Source organism: Octopus bimaculoides, chromosome 4 (assembly GCF_046866305.1).
Source record: "Octopus bimaculoides isolate indiv1 chromosome 4, ASM4686630v1, whole genome shotgun sequence".
Taxonomy (NCBI): Eukaryota; Metazoa; Mollusca; class Cephalopoda; order Octopoda; family Octopodidae; genus Octopus; species Octopus bimaculoides.
In genome coordinates, this window is record NC_142931.1 from 103,222,369 (window position 1) to 103,243,530 (window position 21,162).

The following is a 21,162-nucleotide window of genomic DNA, read 5'->3' on the forward strand; positions in this document are numbered from 1 at the left end:
GCTTTATTTACAAGCAGTTTCGTATTTACAAACGCTCACGCGATTGTAGACAAATGGTTTGCAGAAATCTATTAAACACTACTACGGTAATGGAAATATAGAACTTTATCTAGTAATATCTGTAATAAGAGTGACTGATTAGCTCTATTTAATCATTACCTTTATATATGCTAATATCCAATATAGTAAGAATGTTACAATTCATTAAAAATACATTTCCTTACAGAGAAAATATCACCAGAGAAATTAATGAGTTTATCACTTCTGATCTATTGCTGGACCGGCCAGAAACATCCAAATCTCCCTCAAATTATATATAACCATCTTTATAAAGAAAGAGTGGGAAAAAAACCCAGATCAGTAAAGTAAAAGAGGGACACATTGGATGATGTACTCGTAAACCTCAATAAGCATCATTTGGGTAAATTTTTATATTAATACCCGCACGATTTTCAAAAAAAAAAAAAAAAAACTCCTTTTCTCCCAAATTTGTTTATTTAAATTTTTTTTTTTTTTTTTTGCCAAAAACCCCTTTTTTCGGATACGGAGGTTCTGGAAAATGACCAAAAATGGGCATTGTCAAATTCCACCTCTCTTTCCCCACCTAAATTCTTCAATTTTGATTTTTTCCCCAACACTAACCCTAACCTTAACCCTAAAACCCTAACCCTAAAACCCTAACCCTAAAACCCTAACTCTAAAACCCTAACCCTAAAACACTAGCCCTAATCCTAACCCTAACCCTAACTGTAAGTACAGAAATGTTTTGAAAGTTTTGTCCGTATTTTTCCACATATTTAGAAAAAAAAAAATTTTTTTTTTTTTAATTTTGCAAAAACTTTTGGAAATTTTTTTCGGAATCATAATCTCCATATTTTTCCTCATATTTTGAAAAAAAAAATTTCTGAAAAAGTTTAAAATGAAGGCAATGGGGGTGTTAAATTAAAAATGTTGATTTTTCCAACTTTTTGGCAGAATCGTATTCCCTGTAGCCGTAGAGTGGGGTTTGTGTCGAAAAATAAAATTTTTTTAAAAGGGTGGTTTTGGTGGGGAACAGGTGGAAGTTTTGCCTGGAGTTTTGCAAATCCCTTATTTTGGTTCAGAAAAAGTGGGGGCGACGGGGGATATATTTAATAGCAAACCATGTAATTCACACTCTGGAAAATTTATTTCTGTAAAATTTTTTTTTTTTTTTTCTTAAACACACAAGATATAGTCTATAAATTTAGGATGTTTTTGAATGATACTGTATTTTATCATCAGAATATATATACTTTCTCACACAACAATTAAGTGATATTTATTTTAAATCGCTTATATTTATTTTAAATCGTTCATCTTTCTTCCCCTGCTCACACACACAAAAATTAGTTTGGGCGCGACTTTTATTTTTATTTTTTTTCCTTAGTGAAAATCATGTGGGTGAAAAGATCAATGGGGATGGGGTGAAATTTCCAAGGTTTCCACCTCACCCCACCCCGTTTTTCGGACCCCATGATTTTGTAAATGAACAATCTAATGTCTTTATTTTAATGGTTTACCAATGTATACAGTGAGTTTCTTTGCCCTATGTGTCAGGAAGACACTTGGCAAGAAATGGAAGCAAAATTGAAAGAAGAGGATGATAATAATAACAAGAGCACTCAGAGAATGCAAACCTCTGCCAAGGCAACACCAACGTCCTCTCAATGATTCGCTGGAGATGATTTTTAAAATAAGAATACCTGAAATAAACTCGACTGCTTTCACAAATGAGAACACTAAAAATTAACCCAACCGCTCTCAAAAATTAAGTAAAAAACTGGAAGAATAATCCAGAACCTTTATCTGGTACTGGATTGATCCCTAAACTTAATCAGTACCAGTCATGAGGCCAAAGATCCCTAAAAGTTTCATCTAAATCCATCCAGCAGTTCTTGAGATATTTTGTCCACGGACAAACAAACACGATTGAAAACAATACCTCTGTCTTCACTAAGGCAGAGGTAATAATAATCCTTTCTACTATAGGCACAAGGCCTGAAGTTTGGGGACAGGGGATAAGTCGATAACATCAGCCCCAATGTGTAACTGGTACTTATTTTATCAACCCCAAAAGAATTAAAAGCAAAGTCAACCTCAGTGCAACTTGAATAATAAAAATAATAATAATAATAGGAAATGATTAGAGAGAAAGAGATAATATTTTGGTAGGTAAGTTGCAAGAATGTGCAAGTAGTGGCGAACACTGCTTTAGAAGGGTGAGAGATGTATGTTGATGGAAAAGCTGATATGATTTGGTGGTATAGAAGAGTGACCGATGTAAACTGTGAATGAAGGGGAAAAATATTAAGAACTAGTTTAAAAGCCGCCTTATTGGGTGGCTTTTAAACTAGCTCCTGTGGAGGGCTCTTCATTAGGCCTTGAGCCTAATAATGACACTTCGTGCATTGAGTACATATTAAATTTTATTAAACTTGACCAATATTTTTCAAGCAATGAACAATTTTCGTCAAAGCAATGATATAATATGTTGACTCAGAGCTTATTGCAAAGCTTCATGATAAACAACATTTCTTGTCTTCCCATTCAGGGGTCAGTACAATTTCTTTTCTGTCTAACCTCTTTCTTTCTCTCTTTCTGTTGATTGCTTTCAACCATCACCATCACCAGTACCACCACCATCGCCACCACAACTGCTATACACACACCATTTAGACTTCTGATGCCACCACCATCACCACTGTCTTTCACATCCCTTACTATCACCGTCATGCTTGACCACTTCAGCTACCACCACCCATCATCACCGTCGCCTCCGCCTTTATCACAACTACAGCTCATACTGTTACTATCACCCCATTGCCATCTCGACCGTCAATCTACTACTGCCCTCAAAATCTCTATGCCTACTATTACTCTTACCCCAGCAAGAAGAGTAGAAGACATATCATAGAATAGTGAGAAAGGGGGTCAAAGTGTGACACACAGAAATTCGTTTTGGCATTTATTATTATAGATGAAGAGTGAATATCAAGTGATGTGGTCCTGGATAGTAAGGAAGACAAGTAGTATCACAGTAAAAAGATAATGATGAAGTATGTAGTTCCGTTTTATTTAATTACAGCAGCAGAATACTGCAGTTAGGCAAGTGATGGAGAGATCAGTGAGAGAGAAATGATGGTGTATGGAGAAGGTTTGATAAGGGTTGAGGGATACATGTATATATATATATATATATATATATATATATATACTTGGAAATGGATGCGTGACGTTCAATCAAACAACAATAATAATAATAAATAATATATATATATATATATATATATATATTCAACTTTACAATGCTGGCCAGTACCGTATTTTTCCGCAATAAATGGATAATTTATCCTGATCTCGCTATCTATAGCATTATAACGCATTTGAGTGTATCTTATATATATATATATATATATATATATATATATATATATATATATATATATTGTGCTTCCAGAAACTTAGATGAGATGGCTGTGTCTTCTCAAGCACCAGATATCATCAATCATCCAAGTTCTTTGTCATCTCCCCCATGAGGTTTAAAGTCTTAAGATAGCCAGCAATGCTTTAATGCTTTCTCCAATATATTCCTAGATCTCCCTCTTCAACAAGCTCCATCCATATTGATTTCAAATTTTTGGTACGAGGTCAGCAGTTTCAGAGGAGGGGTAAGTTGATTACATTGACCCCCACTGGTCCTTATTTTAGTGACCTTGAAAGGATGAAAGGCAAAGTCAACCTCAGTGGAATTTGAACTCAGAATGTGAAGACGGATGAAATAATAAGATATATCCATATTAGTGATAGGCACTTCTTTATGTAGCCACCCTCATCCACACACATCACATATCCATACTGGCTCAGTCTTCACTTTTGTACACTTTATTTGACTCCACTTATGCACAATTTTTCTCTCAACACATATTTCATCGTTTATGCACACTAACATTGCACATCCAACAGAGCATGCTAATTTCAGTTCATTCTAATTTTTGCAATTCCTCTGCATTCAAGGCTCACATCTTGCCACATAACATTGCTGTTTCTACACAAACATCTTACAATCTACCTTTCATTCTGAAACAGAAACCTTTTGTTATTAACACTATCACTAGCTCTCTGAACTTTCTTCAGCCTTCTTATTCTAGCAACTATACTTTCAAAACCTCCTCCTGAACTGCTAATTAGATCACCATGAGAATACAGTGAGTCAAATTCGATTTCTAGGTAGTGAGTTAGTGTATGAGACTTTGCCAAAAATTCCTGCTACAATCTAATAACAGAAGTGTAAAAGTAAGTGTTTAGCATTCAGGCAAATGGCCATTCTTTGGATGGGTTATAAGAAGTATTGTAGTATGTAACCAGAACTCTAATGTTGTCTTTTAATTTGTATGGAATCAACTACTTGCTCAGGACTGAAGTGTTTTCTAGCCAAGAAACCTTAGTCTTTGAGATGCAGTTTTAGTGATGTATAATATTATGTGAGGTCACCATGAGAGGTTGAGATTTAGAACCATTAGCGAATTTGAAGGCTTCCTTTGTATTTTATTCATAAGTAATATTATCTGGAAGTGTATGAAAATTTTCTTTCTGGGATGTTGAAAAAGACTAGGTTTCATTACCCTATTAGGCAATGAAAAAAGATAGCTCTACATTTCGTTTAAAAGCTCACTATAAAGGGAAGCAACTCTTCTGTTTCTTCCACATCAGATTTTTATTTGTAGTTTGTTGTTTTTCAAGAGATTCGTGAATAGATTTCAGTCTTGATTTAATGCCACTTTTTGTTTTGTAGAGAGATGAAGAATAAATAAAATATTTTCATTGTGTTGATTATGTCTGTTACCGTTAGCTACAGTCATGTTCCGTTGTCGTCATTAGTTTTACAAAAACCGATACCTTTCTAATAATAGTTTTTTCTATATAAATTGTTGTCTCATCTTCCTTTTTTTATTTCAACGTGATTAACGTAGGTTGATGTTTGCCACTTATCCGCGCAGCAATCATCGTTATCCTTGGTCCGTTAAAATACTAGTGACTTCCTTGTTTATTTATCAGCATTAAAACCGGTTAACACAAACAGTTTATTCCGGTTGAATGGTGATGTGTTGAAAGGGCACAAAAACAAATTGTCAATTTAAACTTTCCTTCCAAGTAATTTTCACCTTATTCACCAACGAAACCAACTTCGAGAGACAGTTAGTGTGTTATACAAGTTCGTATACTCTAAATTGTCTTTGATTCTACATATGTACGCTTTGGATAGAATAATCTGCTAACGTGTATATTATATTAATGTGTGAATATATATCCGAAAAATCCTTAGCCTTATTTCAGGTATTTTTTATTTAAGATTACCAGGTAACTGTTATTGCTCTAATTTTTTTAGATCTCGCTACGCAGCTCCTGAAATATCAACAAAGAATTAGTAGAAGTAAAGAAAAAATAAACATAATTAAAAAAAAAAAAAACATTATATAAGTCATCTGTTTTTCTTATATAACCATTTTTTTTCTCTCTATAAATTCTTTGTAATTATTGGAGCTGTTTTTTCGTGTTTACTGTTTACTTAATATTGTTTGATGTCTTTATAGAATGTCTTTCTCCTGTTGGTTTGGTTCTGAACATTACCGAGACCATTTCAAAGATGGTAAGGAAGTAATTTTGATTTCAAATAATTGTCCTCTCTTATTCTGTCTATCAATATTAATTGATCCCAGTTATTGCCGTTAAGGTAAACCACATGAAATAACCAATCTATTTTCATTAGGATCAAACAGTAACGCTTAGAAACTAATTATTACTTTATATTTATTTGGTTTTACGTAATGTAATTATGGATTTATTGCTGTTGATCGAAGTGATTGGTTATTGATGAGTGAACTGATTTGTTATAGTTTATTTATTGTTGATCAAACTGATTAGTTGTTGACGATGGAACTGATTTCTTATCACGTCTTGTTGATCGAACAGATGCGTTATGTTCATTTATTGATAATGGAACTGATCGGTTTTTGTTGATCGAATTGATTTGTTATTGATAGTGATTTAAAGTGTAAGAACAAAATCTCTATTTATTCACCTTTACGGCTTACTTTTTCTATCGCTTTACAATTTTTCAAAAGCAGTTTGTTTTAAAGCGACAGAATCGGCAACTCATTCCGAAGAAGTAGGTATATACTGGGACAAAAATATACGGCAATATTACTAATACTTTAATCGGTGTAGTTTTAATTAATACTTTTACTGAGATGGTTTTAATTATTATCATGATTGGTACAGTTTTAATTAATACTTTAACTAGTGCAGTTTTAATACCTTAATTGATGCAGTTTTAAGTATTACCTTAATTGGAAGTTTTAATTAATACCTTAAACAGAGCAGTTTTAATCAATACCTTAAACAGAGCAGTTTTAATCAATACCTTAACTGCGGCAGTTTTAATTATTAACTTAATTGTTGCAGTTTTAATTAATACCTTAATTGGTGCAGTTTTACTTAATACCTTAATTGGAAGATGTAATTCAATTGCAGTAGTTTTAATTATTACCTCAATTGGAAGATGTAATTCTTTAATTGCAGTAGTTTTAATTATTATGTTAATTGGAGCAGTGTTATTTATTACCTTGATTGGAGCAGTTTTAATTAATATCTTAATTGGTGCTGTTTCAGTTAATACCTTAATTAGAGCGGTTTTAAGTATTATTACCTTAACTTGGGTAATTTTGATAATTACTTTAATCATTGCAGTTTTAATTATTTACATTAACTAGTGAAGTTTTAACTAATATCTTGAGGCAGTCTTGTTTTTCAGATGGGATATTTTTTTATGTGAGGGCTACATTTTGTTTTGTTTTTATATTAATATAGTCCGATTTATTCGAGCTAATTAAATCAATTCATTAATTTGTTTATTTATTAAGGATGGTTTCCATGTTTAAAAATAGAGATTCTGATTTTATTAGCAAATATTCTTTTAGTATAAGGCAGTCAAACTTTTAAGATGGAATTTATGTTTCTCTTATAGTTCGCGGGTACATTTTTAGCTGTTTGTTATGTAACTAGAAAAAATGTGTGTGTGCATATAGTTATGTAAATGTTTGTGGGTATGTGCTTATGTATGTTTATATGTGTGTGTTCTATTTATCTATCTATCTATAAGTTTGTATATATGTGTGAATATGTATGTGTATATGTATGTATATATGTGTGTATAGGTATGTATATTTGCATGTATGTGTATGTATATTTATGTATGTGTGTCTGTGTGTGTTTGCATGTATGTATATAGGTGTGCATGATATATGTATGCTTTCAGTTTCTTTATTAGAAATTTTGTTAGAGGGCTGTAGCAGGTTCATAACAGAAAGTTCCATCACTGGAATTTGGAAAACAATAAGGATAATTGTTACATATTGAACTTTAAGAAATTCCTGCATATTTTTACTGTTCCACTAACAGATTGTATTTGTAAAGTTTCATGTTAGCCAGTTCCTTGCTCTTCTTGAAAATCCTAGCTTTTCCAGATTTCAACTACGGCATTAACTTACATAACCAATTGCACCAAAAGCAGGGTAACTAACCTCTATGACTGTATATGACTTTTCTTTTCTGTCCCAAATAATTATATCAAGCCTGTTGTTTTTGGACATAGTCAAAGTCTTGATTGGAATGTTCCACCAATATTCCATGTATTGGTATTCTGCTATTCTGTTACTTGGAGCACTGCCTTAAAGGGATTTTTAGTTGAAGAAATTGATCCCAAGAATTATTTTTTGTAAGCTTAGTACTTATTCTATAGGTTTCTTTTGCCAAACTGCTAAGTTATGGGGACATAAACTCACCAACATCGGTTGTGAAGCAATGGTGGGGGTACAAACATAGACACAAAGGCACACACACACATACATATATATATAGTTAATAAAAAAAAATGGAGGAAAAAAACAACACGAGGACATGGTACATACAAAGTATTCTTTTTTTTTTACCATAGTGGAATGAATTCTTCTGTGTAAGAATACAAATATACAAAAATTTTCTGAAAATTCCCAAAAAATAAAAAAGTTATGAGGGGGTTATATGGCATGCATAAAGCAGAATTCCACCAGTATTTTTTTATATTTATCTCCAGGCAGTCTTTTATGCAACATCATGTCACAGTGGGAGGTAGTATCTTAATGACCTTTTTTAGACAGCTGTTAATTACATGTGTTATGTCCTCTACAGAAGAATAATTTGATTGACACTTGCTGTTGTAGCTTGGAAGTTTAAGGTCTTTGTGTGTCATGTGTTCATTATGTATGTATGTATGTGTGTGTGTGTGTGTTTTAACAACTTTTGCTATGAATGACTAATTATTAATGGATATTATTACACACGCACAAGCACAAAGATACATTTAGGGAAAAACATGCTATATTTAACAGCTGTTGATTGAACATAAGGTCGCCAAGATGTATAGCATTGAAACAGAATTATTGCTCTATTAGAATTTCGAAAAAAATTTGTTTTGTTTTTTATCTTATTATTATACTTTGAGATATTAATATCAGTTGGCTTCTAATACCTGAATTAAATATTTATTATTTATCCGGTTCTATGCAATGTGATTACAACCTGTTATTTATTGAGTGGTGTTTAGGCACACAGTTTGTTGCTTGAATGATTAATTGTTTATGTAAGTCCAGGAGGTATTGTTACCCAGAAGAGCAATGAATTCCCATGGGAAAAGTACTGTTGAAATGCAGAAATGTTCATGGGTTGTAGTATTTGTTGCTGTAGAGTTATATGTCTGAGAGCAAATAGCTAATTTCCTCTGCAATGAAGTTCTCATCATCTTTACTAAATCACTTTGATTTGAGAGCAATTGGTATATAACTTGGAGACAAGTTTAGGAAAGAGATGACTCTCCTATTTTTACTATGACCAATGTACTGAAATCAGTAGCATTTACAGTTAGTTCAGACAGGAGCTCCCCATATTCATATTTCACTCTCAGATGTTGGTGATGGAAAGCTCGGCCAAGTATCATATCAGGATGCAAGTCCCTCAAAATACCAAGTCATGCAGCAACCGTGTTGTATTGTAATTTGTTATAAGATAACCCGACAACAGTAAAAACAATGTAATGAACTAACAAATCTCTTTACGAACCAACAATCAAGATTCCTTGTAAACTAATCAACCAACACCTTCCGACATCACTCAACTCTGAACTCTCTCAGATCGCTACTATTTATACTTTACTCAGACCAGTCTATTCCTCACTAGGGAGTGTCGTAACTCTCATTACAACATCTTTTTTAGCTGTTGTATCTTAATTGTTGCCTGACTTTTAAGGTAGTATTGTTTGTTACACTGCACTTTTTCTTTTCATCTCTTGTTTTTTCTTTTTGCCTTTTTTGAAAATTTAATATCTTTTCTGGTTAGGTTTTACATCCAGATATTCAGTCTGTTTTTGTTTTCTGAAGCTAGTTCTATGGGGTTCAATATCACTTGGTGCTGGCACTTCAAACATATAATAGATTTCCTTTGGTATTACCCTTTGTTTTTCTGTATGTCTCATCTTTAACTGGTTAAGGTGCCTCTTATGTTCCAAACATTATCCTTTAATTAAATACATCATGTTATCTAATCTTTTGATTACACAGCCATCCTCCCTACCTTCTTTACCATTTTTGTCATTTTTAAAATGAACTTTATCTCCTACTTTGAAATGTTTTGTAATATTTCTTGTATTTCCTTCAGATGGATTTTTTGTTTCTCCTTTATATGTATTTTTTCCTGGCATTAATTTATCGAAGATCAATTTTATTTTATGTGCAAACATTAACTCTGCTGGTGACTTTCCTGAATTAGTATTTGGATTTGGCGTTATTTTATATACTCTCAAAAACTTTGTTAGTGCCTAATCATTATCTAGCCCATTCCTAGATTTTCTTAGAGCTCTTTTGAACATGTCAACAAATCTTTCCGCCTACCCATTTGATCTCAGGTGGTAGGGTGGGGTAAAGATGTGCTTTATGGCATGTATTTTGCAGAAATTTCTTAATTCATATCCCATAAATTGTGTTCCATTATCTAAAACTAACGTATCTCGAACATCGTATCAAGCAAATAACTCAAATAGGAACTTTATTGTTCTTTGCTGTGCGTTTATTACATCTGCATACCTCTGGCCACTTTGTATAACTATCCACTACGATTAGATAGTATGCGCTGTTCACTAGTCCAGCATAGTCAATATATATCTTGGACCATGGGCTCTCAGTCTCCGACCATGATTGGTATTTTACTCATGGTGCCCTGGTTGCCAACGCACAACCTTTACGTGCTTTCACCAACTTCTCAATGTCCCTGTCTATAGTCGGCCAATATGCAAATCTCCTCATTGAAGCTTTCATTTTGGACATTCCCGGGTGCACACAGTGGAATTATTGCAATTCTCATTTCTGTAGTACATTTGGTACTACTACTTTCTGCACGTACATTAAGACATCGTCACAAAGTGAGAAATTATTTGAATTTGTATTTTTATTATGCTTATTTTTCAATGTTTCTTTCATTCTTGTAATGCAACCATCCTCTACAAATTTCATTTTTATATCATGCACTGTTACCGGCAGTTTCTGAATTATATTACACACAATACTTCTTCATTTTCTGACTGTAATGACACTGTCATGGTCTCTTCTAGCGGTTCCACACTCTTGGGAATTAGCCTCGATAAGCAGTCTGCATGACCAATTTTCTTTGACAGAATATACTGCATCTTAAAATTGTAGTTCAGCAGTATAGTACCCCAGCATTGTAGTCGGTTCACTCTATTGGTAGGTAATCCCTTCTTTGATCGAAAAGTTGATAGTAATGGTCTATGGTTGGTTTGTAACAAAAAACTTCTACCATGTAGAAATTTGTAAAATTTTTTTACCACAAAAATAATTGATTAGAGCCTCCTTCTCTATCTGACTATACAGCATGAACTACTGGTTTCGTATTTCCATCTTTATACTTGTGTAGCAAGACTGCTCCTATTCCATACTCCAAAGCATCAGATACTACAGCAATGTCCATTCTTGGATTGAAATATGCTAGTGACAAGTCAGAAATTAGCATTTGCTTTATGTCTTCAAATGCATTTTGGCACTTTACTGACCAATTTCATTTTACTTCTTTTTTTAGTCAATTGTTTAATGGTGCTCTCAGTTTATGTATATTTAGAATGTACTGTTGATAGTAATTTACTAGGCCAAGGAAAGCTTGTAATGTCAGTATATTCATTGGAAGAGGCATATTCTTGATTGTGTCTGCCCTGAACGGGTTAGGACGTCTTCCATTCTTATCTATGATTTGACCTAGGTATTTGATTTTAGGCAAAAAAAATTCACACTTCTCTTCACTGAGTATGAAACTATAATCTTTAATTTTTTTAAAGACACACTTCACGTGTTCGATATGTTCATTCTGCAATTCACTTTTGATTAACACTTCATCAAGGTAAGGAATAGCAAAGTGACAGTCTGCCAACAACGTGCCCATCACCTGTTGGAATATTGCAGGTGCTACCTTCAGTCCAAAAGATAGTCTATTGTATTTGCATAGACCTCTGTCCATGTTGACTGTTAACAGCTTTGGGTATTTTTGTTATTTTGCGTTTTTATATGAATAGTCGGAGCTGCCCTTTTCACGTAATCCACTTTTTCAATGATTTCGTTTTTTTCCAGTCTGTCCAACTCATCATCCACTTGCTTTATTGCCACAAAAGGCACTTTCCTATTAAGCTTGAACACAGGTGTAACGTTATTATCTAATTCAAAACACGCTTCAGTCTTTGCACATAGATCTAGTTTGTCCAAGAGTACATGCAGAAACATTTAAAAAAAATTTTCTCCTTAATTCTTTAGACGAATTATTTTTAGAGAGTCAACCATTTATGCTTTTACAATAGAGATTTATGGGGAGGCCCCATAAATCAATAATTCTAACCAATCAGTACCAACAGATTGGTTGCATTTTTAATGACAAAGACTTTTGCCTTGCATGCTTTACCTCGAAATGTAACATTAGTCCACATTTCACCTGTATAATTTGTCGCCCATCATGCTACAAGCAGATTTCATTGTTTTTCTCAACATAGGTTCCCTATTTTCTTCCATGTGTCCATATTTATTATTGAAATATCACTTCCAGTATCCAATTGAAGTTTAATATGTATTCTATTTATTTTTACGTGTACAAATTTTCTTATTTGGGAGTCGATTCTTGTTTCTGCTGAGAGTGTTCTAGGATTTTTAACGTTTGACCTTCGTAATTTGGTTCTGCAGTGTGAACTCTTATGATCAATTCTTTTGCAACTGTAACATTTTTGATTTTTAAAAGGACAGCCTTTTCTGAAATGTATGCCCCCACATCCATAACATGGATTAGGACATGGTGCTCTTTTTTGGTTGTACTTTTCCAGTTGGTATATCTGTATTTTTGAGGAGTCCTTTTCTTGAATTTTTTCTACATCATGTTTCAGGTTTACCATCCTTTGGCACTCTTCTGCCATGGACTGTAAGATTAGATTTTGGTTCACTTGTTTCAATTTAGGAAGAATTCTTGCTCGAATTTTTGTATCTTCACTTGCTGTAAGGTCTTGTATGAAAATAAGACACTTGAACATAACAGGTGTAAGTTTAAAACTTTCACACATCCTTTTGACTGTTCCTACTTATGTGATAAAATCCTCATTATCTTTTTTCTGTTATATTCCAACACTCCATTCAAGTGTTAAATAGAGAGGTTTTATCACCGGATATGTTAGAAAGTAATTCTATTGTTTCTTTGAAGCAAATTTTATTGGTTTTTTTTTTAGGCAATATGAAATTACAGTAACGTTCATGTTCTAACAGAGCTAATTTTCGCAATAACAATCTCACTTTTTGTTTGTTCGACCCTGATCTTCAATCTTGCTTAAAAATCTCCTTGTACCTTTTGTAGTATGATGCAAAAGTTGTACCTCCTCTGGGTTATAACTGAATTCATTAATCGAGTTCAAAATGCCGCCTGGTGAAAACAAACCTACCTCATTTTTGGACTTCTTATGAATATAGCTCCAATAATTGTTGTTGTTGTTGTTGTAATAGTTGCTTCTGCAACTCCTATTGCTGCGCTTATTGTTGCTTTTGCAACTGTACTATGGAAGCTAATTGGTCTTCCATCATTTAACAAGTTGTATCATGAACAAATTGTTAAATAACCTACGTGAGCTTTGAAACCCTTATCGTCAGATGTTGTATCCTAATTTGTTATGTGCAATAAATACGATAACCAGACAAAAGTAAAAACAATGTAACAATGTAACAAATCTCTTTACGAACCAACAATTAATATTCCTTATGAACTAACCAACCAACACTTTCCGACTTCACTGTGAACTAACATGAACTTCACTCAACTCCAAACTCTGAACCTCTGAACTTACTCGGATCGTTACTATTCATACTTCACTCGGACCAATCTATCTCTCTCAAGGGGGTGTCATAATTCTCATCACAACAAACCAGTACCTGGTTGTTAAGGCTAACATTTAGGTCCATCACAACATAACACTTGGAACTATTATTTTAGGTTTTGTGAGCCATGATGATGTCTTTACTTGATGGGTGAGCCTTTAATTTTAGTTCCTGCACAGCTTTTTTTTACTGAGGTAACTAACAGTGCTGCAGAATCCTAGACAGATCCTAGACACCACTTAACCTTTGTCCATTCCTAATCACAAAAGTTGCAACTTGAATGAGTCCCTGTCATACATTCACTGGGTTAGTATGTGAGAAGTGACCACTGTCACCAGTAAGCTTGATAAGGACTTGGGTTTGAATACGAGAGCATAATGTTCCTTTTTGAGGCATTTATTGTATTTATGCTGGACAGTTATCACATGAATGGTAAAAGAAAAAACAAATGAAACATTTCCTCTTAGTAATTTATAATCGGCACACAGAACTGGTTCATTAAGAACAACTGAAAGCTTATATGAATCTTTCTCATATACTTGTGATATCTATAGTTAATCAGAGTTAACTATTGTCACTGTATTGACCTTTGGGGTTATGTATATATTGTTACTGTGCTGGGCTATGTCTATCACAGAGGCTTTATTATAAACGATCTTGAAACCCATTGCTTTATTTTCTAAGAGGTGCTGATGTATTGCAGTTGAGGTTATACCAACAATGAATGTCACATGTTGCATCATAGTCATACTGTTTTGTGCTATAATCCTGGAAATTTCAATTCCTCTATAGCTTCTCCAACTCTCTGTAAAATTCATCTAATGATTCACTTGATAGCTAGTAAGTATCTGGTAAAGACTTTGTTAGATTTCATGTATGGCCAAGTCAAAATTTTCACATCCTTCAATATATCTAAAGACACTGGAGCTCACTCAGGCTAATAGAATCCTATATTTATTTGGTATTTTGTCCTGATAGTCCTCTTCAATGCAATGGTTCACCACTGGTGCTGTTCTGTGAACTCAGGTCAATATCTAAAACTTAGGTTTCTACACCATCTCCATGTTTGAAATTGAGTTGAATAAATTGTAATGACAGCAAAAAGTTGGTGGCTACTTTCCAAGTTTTATTCAACTCAATTGTTTAGTTATGGCCTACAATATGATGACACACTATGAGTAATTACCTTATACACTTTGTCCAGATTACTTCAGGTTGTAACTAAGGAAACCTAATTAATGGTAATATTGGTTTCAAATTTTGGCACAAGGCCAGTAATGTCAGGGGAGGGGTAGTCAATTACATCTGCCCCAGTGCTCAACTGGAACTTATTTTATCAACCCCAAAAGGATGAAAGGCAAAGTCAACCTCAACAGAATTTGAATTCAGAATTCAGAACATAAAGGCAGACAAAATGCCTCTAAGCATTTTGCCTAATGTGCTAACAATTCTGTGAGTTTACTGCCTTAATTAATAATAATACTGATTCCAAATTTTGGCTCAAGGCCAGCAAGTTCGGGGAGGAAGTAAGTCGATTACATCAACTCCAGTGCTCAACTGGTACTTATTTTATTCACTCTGAAAGATGAAAGGCAAAGTTAACTTCAGCAGAATTTGAACTCAGAACATAAAGTCAGATGAAATGCTGCTAAGCATTTTGCCCAGTGTGCTAATGATTCTATCAGCTTGCCACCCTAATTAATAGTAATGTAACAGTGCTGTTAATAGTCTAGAGCAGGGGTTTTCAAACTTTTTGACTTGCGGACCCCTTTATATTTCAGGCTTTACCTTTGGGACCCCCTTATAAACGCTTATCAAATTTATACATAAATATTTGCTTAAAATAACATATATTTTTACATTTATTTATTTGACAGTATTTAACAAATAGGTTTATTGTCAATTAAAAGATTTCAATTAAAAAACATATATAAAATCAAATTGCCCATAAAAAGTATTTGCTGTCCACGGACCCCCTGTCTTGTCCTTGCGGACCCCCTGTGGTCCGCAGACCAGTTTGAAAACCCCTGGTCTAGAATACCCTAAGTACTTGAGATATTAGAATATTTATGCTATTTATCACATTGCTTTCTTCTTTCATTTCATAGGTACATACAACTGTGCTGAATGCAATACTCCTTTGTTTGACAGTGTGAAAAAGTATGAACACACTTCTCCATGGCCAGCGTTTTTCAGTTTAATTCATCTAGATCTTGTCAGCAGACATCAAGAATCTCCTTCTGCAATCAAAGTAATTTATCATTTCTAATGTTTCTTTGTTTTTTTTTAATTTATTTCTTTAGTTGTGGCTATTACTGGTGTCATGTAAATGGCACCTGTGCTGCTGGCACGTAAAAAGCGCCCATTACGCTTAGAGTGGTTAGCGTTAGGAAGGGCATCTAGCTGTAGAAACTATGCCAAATCAAACTGGAGCCTGATGCAGCTCTCTGGCTTACCAGTTCCAGTCAAACTGTCTAACCCTTGCCAGCATGGAAAGCAGACATTAAAGGATGATGATGATTGTGAAGTCATGTAACCTAGTGGTTAGGGTATTGCATTTATGATCACAAGATCATGGTTTTGATTCTCAAACCAGATAGTGCATTGTTTTCTTGAGCAAAACACTTCATTTTTGTGTAGCTCTAGTCCACTCAGCTGCAAATGAGTAGTCCTGTGACAGACTGGTGTCCTGTTCAGGGAGAATATTGGAATCTCGGTCACTTATACAATATGGAAATTGGGTAACTGGGATTAAGAAATTTCTTCTACTCCAGAGAACTTTTGGAAAAAAAAAGGAATATTGAGAAGTAATGTTTGTTGCTACTTCAACATGGCTCTTCCTTATGAACTGGCACTATTACTATTTTTAACCCCAAGAGGACACCTCCTCTAGCTGGTTATCAATGTAATCTGCGCCCGATATATATTGCAAGCAGAGGAGCAAACCCCTGCCATCTTCTAGTGAGTCAACAGGACTACCTGGTTGGTAGGGGTTGGTAGATGATAGGTGTTTGCCCCCCTGCTTGCAAGATATATTGGGTGTAGATTGCATTAGCTAGAGGTATCCTCTTGGGGTTAAAAATTATAGTAACATCAGTTCATACAGAACAGCCATGTTGTAGTGGCAACAAACATTACTTCTCGGGTTAGTTTCTACTTTCTCTCATAGAAATTTTCTAACTAAAGGGAATATTGGCTTTTAACTTGATTTAAATATTTTATTTCTTCCTAATCTATTCTAAAGAATCAAGATCTTTCATTATTCAAAATTTATTGCATTCTGTTTGTTACATATTGAGAAAAAAGTGATATAGGTAGTAGAAATGGCTATTAGCAATGTTAAAGTTTTGTATTAAAAGAAAATGATAACCGATGGTAGTCAATTTGTTTGTTGATAAAAAATTTTCTTCATTTTCTGCTTAATTTAAATTTGATTCCTGAAAAACTCTTTTTTATTTTGTTATTGCCTGTATCTATGAGCATAGTTTCCTTACATATCAATGCCCAGGGTTAACATAGGTAATTTAAACCGGTAGTAATAAAGGATATTCTTATCCCTTAGATGGTTATTCCAACTGCTAACTCTACTTATATATATGTGTGTGTGTGTGCGTGTGTGTATATGTATGTGGGTGTATATATATATATATATATATAGAGAGAGAGAGAGAGAGAGAGAAATAATTTTTTTTATTCTCAAATGCATGATAATGCTAATAAATAGCATGATCAGAATAAATTATCCATACATTGCAGAAAAATATGTTACTGGCCATTAGCATTATCACGCATTTGAGAATAAAAAAAATTTATTTCTCTATCTTTCAATATATCTCAATGCTTCTAAAACCACCTTTGTTTGTTTGCTTTCATCATATATATATATATATATATATATATATATATTGTGTGTATGTGTGTGTTTATTGCATAAGCGATAAAGAAGCAATCAAATACAGACTTGCAGGTAAATGTGTTGTCTGGTATACATTCATATTTAGTATTTGGGTCATTTAAATTTATTTTAATGGTTTAATGAGAGTAAATGGGTGAGTGTTAATCTGGTTAGATCCACTCACATACACATGTATACTCTTTTACTTGTTTCAGTCATTTGACAATGGCCGTGCTGGAGCATGCCTTTAGTCAAGCAAATCGTCCCCAGGACTTATTCTTTGTAAACCTAGTGCTTATTCTATCGGTCTCTTTTGCTGAACCGCTAAGTTACGGGGACGTAAACACACCAGCATCGGTTGTCAAACGATGTTGGGGGGACAAACATAGACACACAAACAAACACACACACACACATATATATATATATATATATACATACATATATACAACGGGCTTTTTTTTTCAGTTTCCATTTACCAAATCCACTCACAACGCTTTGGTCAGCCTGAGGCTATAGTAGAAGACACTTGCCCAAGGTGCCACACAGTGGGACTGAACCCGGAACCAAGTGGTTGGTAAGCAAGCTACTTACCACACAGCCACTCCTGCGCCTTTGTATATTAAATTATTTTTGAAATAGATAGCCACACTATTTTACTGGAGTAGAAGAGGAAAGAAAAGTGACTAAGATTGAGGAATACATAGTAAGGATTGAAAACCGAAATGAAACCAAAAGGTGTTAACTTTCCATTCTTTGAAAGAGAGCATCTCATTGAAATCTAACTAAAAGATTCTTAATTGTTAAAGATATGACAAATTCTCTGTATAGAAATATGAATGATCTTGTAAAGGAATAATCCTTCCTACTATAGGCACCAGGCCTGAAATTTGGAGGAGGGGCATAGTCAATTACATTGACCCCAGTACTCAACTGGTACTTAAATTATCGACCCCAAAACGATGAAAGGCAAAGTTGGCCTCAGCAGAATTTGAACTCAGAATGGGAAGACAGTCAAAATACCACAAAGCATTTTATCCAATGTGCCAACAATTCTGCCAGATCACCAGTACAACATAATTTGATAGTTTGATTGACATGATTTTGGAATTGTTGAGATTTTGTTGATTTTTTTTTAATTTCTTTTTTAAGAAAATCAAGTATTGAGCTATTTATGGAATAACAAATTATCATTAACCATTCATTTACCAAACTAACATGGTTTGACAGTATTTGACAAGATCCATTGGGCCCAAGGACTGCATCATGTTCTAGAGCCTATTTGGCAAGGTTTCTACAGCTGGATGCCCTTCCTAATGCCATTTGGTGCCATATTAGTGGCTCATATTCAAATTTAAAAGCTTTAAAATTCTTTTAAAGAATGAGTTGTCTTGAGAACTTACCAGATATTTTCAATGTGGGTGAAAAGTGTTGAATTTGGTGTTGGGGTGTATCTAAAAGAGTTTACTTTTCAAGATAATTTTAGTTATTTTCGAAGTATTTTTGTTTTAATTTATCTCCTTTCTCTTTTTTTTTTTATTTGGCAGATTTCCTGTGCAAAATGTGGCAACAGTCTTGGACATGAATTCTTGAATGATGGACCTCAGCTTGGTAAAAATCGATACTGAATATTTAGTAGTGCCCTAAAATTTGTTCCTAGAAAGTCTTAGGGCACTAATTTATGCAAGGAAGCGAGATTGAACTTCAAATATATTTTGAGTATTCTGAAATTGAGTTGCTTACAATTCTTTAACCTCTTCTTTTTTCTTCTCTATTTGTTCTTGTAACAACTTATTAAAAGAGTAATTTATACAATCCTATTAATTTATACATAAAGCATAGTCAACTGTTCACTAATTATTCATAAATTTATGTTAGTTTTTCATTTTGGAACAAACTTGAAAATTTAGCATTGTCATTAGGATAGAATTATAGCACTGCTATGGAGCTGTTATCTTTGTATTTTTTTTAGAACGAATGAGAAAGTGTCTCCCAGAGTAATGACCATACTTATCATACTAGTTATTAATTTAATTATTATGTAATGTCATTTTAAAAATTCTAAATGAAGAAAATAACCCAAATGTATTGATTTTGTGTACAAATTAAATTAGTTGGGCCAGAATTTGTAACTTATTAACACTATATTTAATTTAATCATTCAAAATGCTATATCCCTAAACAGAGGATGAACTTCCAAGATTTCTTGCAGAGATTGCTGTAGTTGAAATTATGTTTTAAAGAACTGAGACTTGTTTTTATTTTAATCCACTTTTATGTGTATGTTTACATGGGTTTATCAAGGTTTTATTGTTGTTAGAAATATATATAATGTGTGTCTTTCAGAGTCCTATAATACAAAATGACAGCTTTATGTTTCATAACAGAAAATCTAAAATTTGAAAAGCAGCATAAAATATATCTTCTACATATCCTATTATACATGGCCTATCTGTGTTGTTCTTCCTTACTCTTAGTACAGAAAACTGATGATGTTTTATTCTTCAACTTCATATCATCTAAACAGGTGTCATTGAATAGTGACTGACCGGTGTGTCTCTGTTCTTATTAATTTTTGTTTCTCATCTAATATCTCACAATAGTATTTGGTTGATGTTAACTATGTCCAAATAACTGGCTTCTTACATACTACTGTTTTAAATGTAAAGTTAACAATTATTGCTCTCCTAAATGACCAGGTAATCTTCTGATTGAAGGCTATCTTATTTTTCACTTTAGTCTTTTCCTTATGTGATTCTTTGATTCATTAAAGCATACAGTTCCATGGAATTTTCATTAGTTAGTAAAATTCCGGCCAAAGGGAGCTTTATTTTCACTTTTCAAAATATGATTTAATGCTAACTTTATATATTCTCTGACATACCTTTGTGTTAAATAAGCAATGTTGTGTATGCTTTAAAATACTCATAACTATGTTTTAAGACATCAAATCAGTAAGTTAGTAGTATCACATCATCCTTTGTACTATACACACACACACACACACACACATACATGTGTGTATATATATATATATATATATATATATATATATATATATATCTTCAATTATACATTAATTTCTCTTATTGTTATTGAAGGTAACTTAACTCGTTTATATGTAACTTAAATTTCTATTAAAAATGTTGATGTTGATCTGTAGGTAAATTATTTATATAAGTGATCTTTTAACTGAATAGATGACAAGTTGTTTCAGTATCTTTTGTATTTCAAGGATATTATAATTATATAGAATTGTTTATATTTAATTACTTTTCTTGAGGAAGATGTTAGTATTCCTGTATTGCTGTCTCAATAGCTATAACTATGGTTTAGATTATTCTTACTGCACAATCTACAATAGCATTTTTATTTTCATTACTTTTTTTTTTCTAGAAGAGACTTTAATCAGAAACCAAAATATGATTTTATCTATCTCCTTTCAAAATATTCATTTTGAAGTTTACTCTTTGTATATTTCTGCTAGAACTCATGAAATTATGAGGCCAGAGCCATATTTGGAAAGCCTCATTTTAGAAGTATCAGTCTAACATCAAAAATACAAAGAGTTAACAACAAAAAGAGTATCAGAATCACTTATCTTTGCCTCTCAAAATGATAAGTAAAATTTCAACTATACAGAATAAAACATTCTCCTTAATTTCTCGGTGAAAGCTTTCTGTAACTGGTTTTGTTTGAAATCTCCATTTTCAAACCTACTTTCACTTTCTTTTTCTCTTTATCCTTTAT

At 33.2% G+C, this 21,162-nt stretch overlaps 1 pseudogene across 4 annotated transcripts; it reads left to right on the forward strand.

Moving 5' to 3' along the window:
• The first annotated feature begins 17 nt into the window (after window positions 1–17).
• On the forward strand, window positions 18–19,142 carry LOC106878793 (methionine-R-sulfoxide reductase B1-A-like; annotated as a pseudogene). Of its 4 annotated transcripts, none has more exons than XR_016241633.1 (4): window positions 18–86; window positions 5,613–5,668; window positions 15,626–15,768; window positions 18,960–19,142. The product of XR_016241633.1 is annotated as a methionine-R-sulfoxide reductase B1-A-like, transcript variant X3 (transcript). The 4 variants fall into 4 exon arrangements; XR_016241631.1 differs by lacking the exon at window positions 18–86 and adding an exon at window positions 5,095–5,233; XR_016241632.1 differs by lacking the exon at window positions 18–86 and adding an exon at window positions 5,217–5,355.
• The last annotated feature ends 2,020 nt before the right edge of the window (window positions 19,143–21,162 follow it).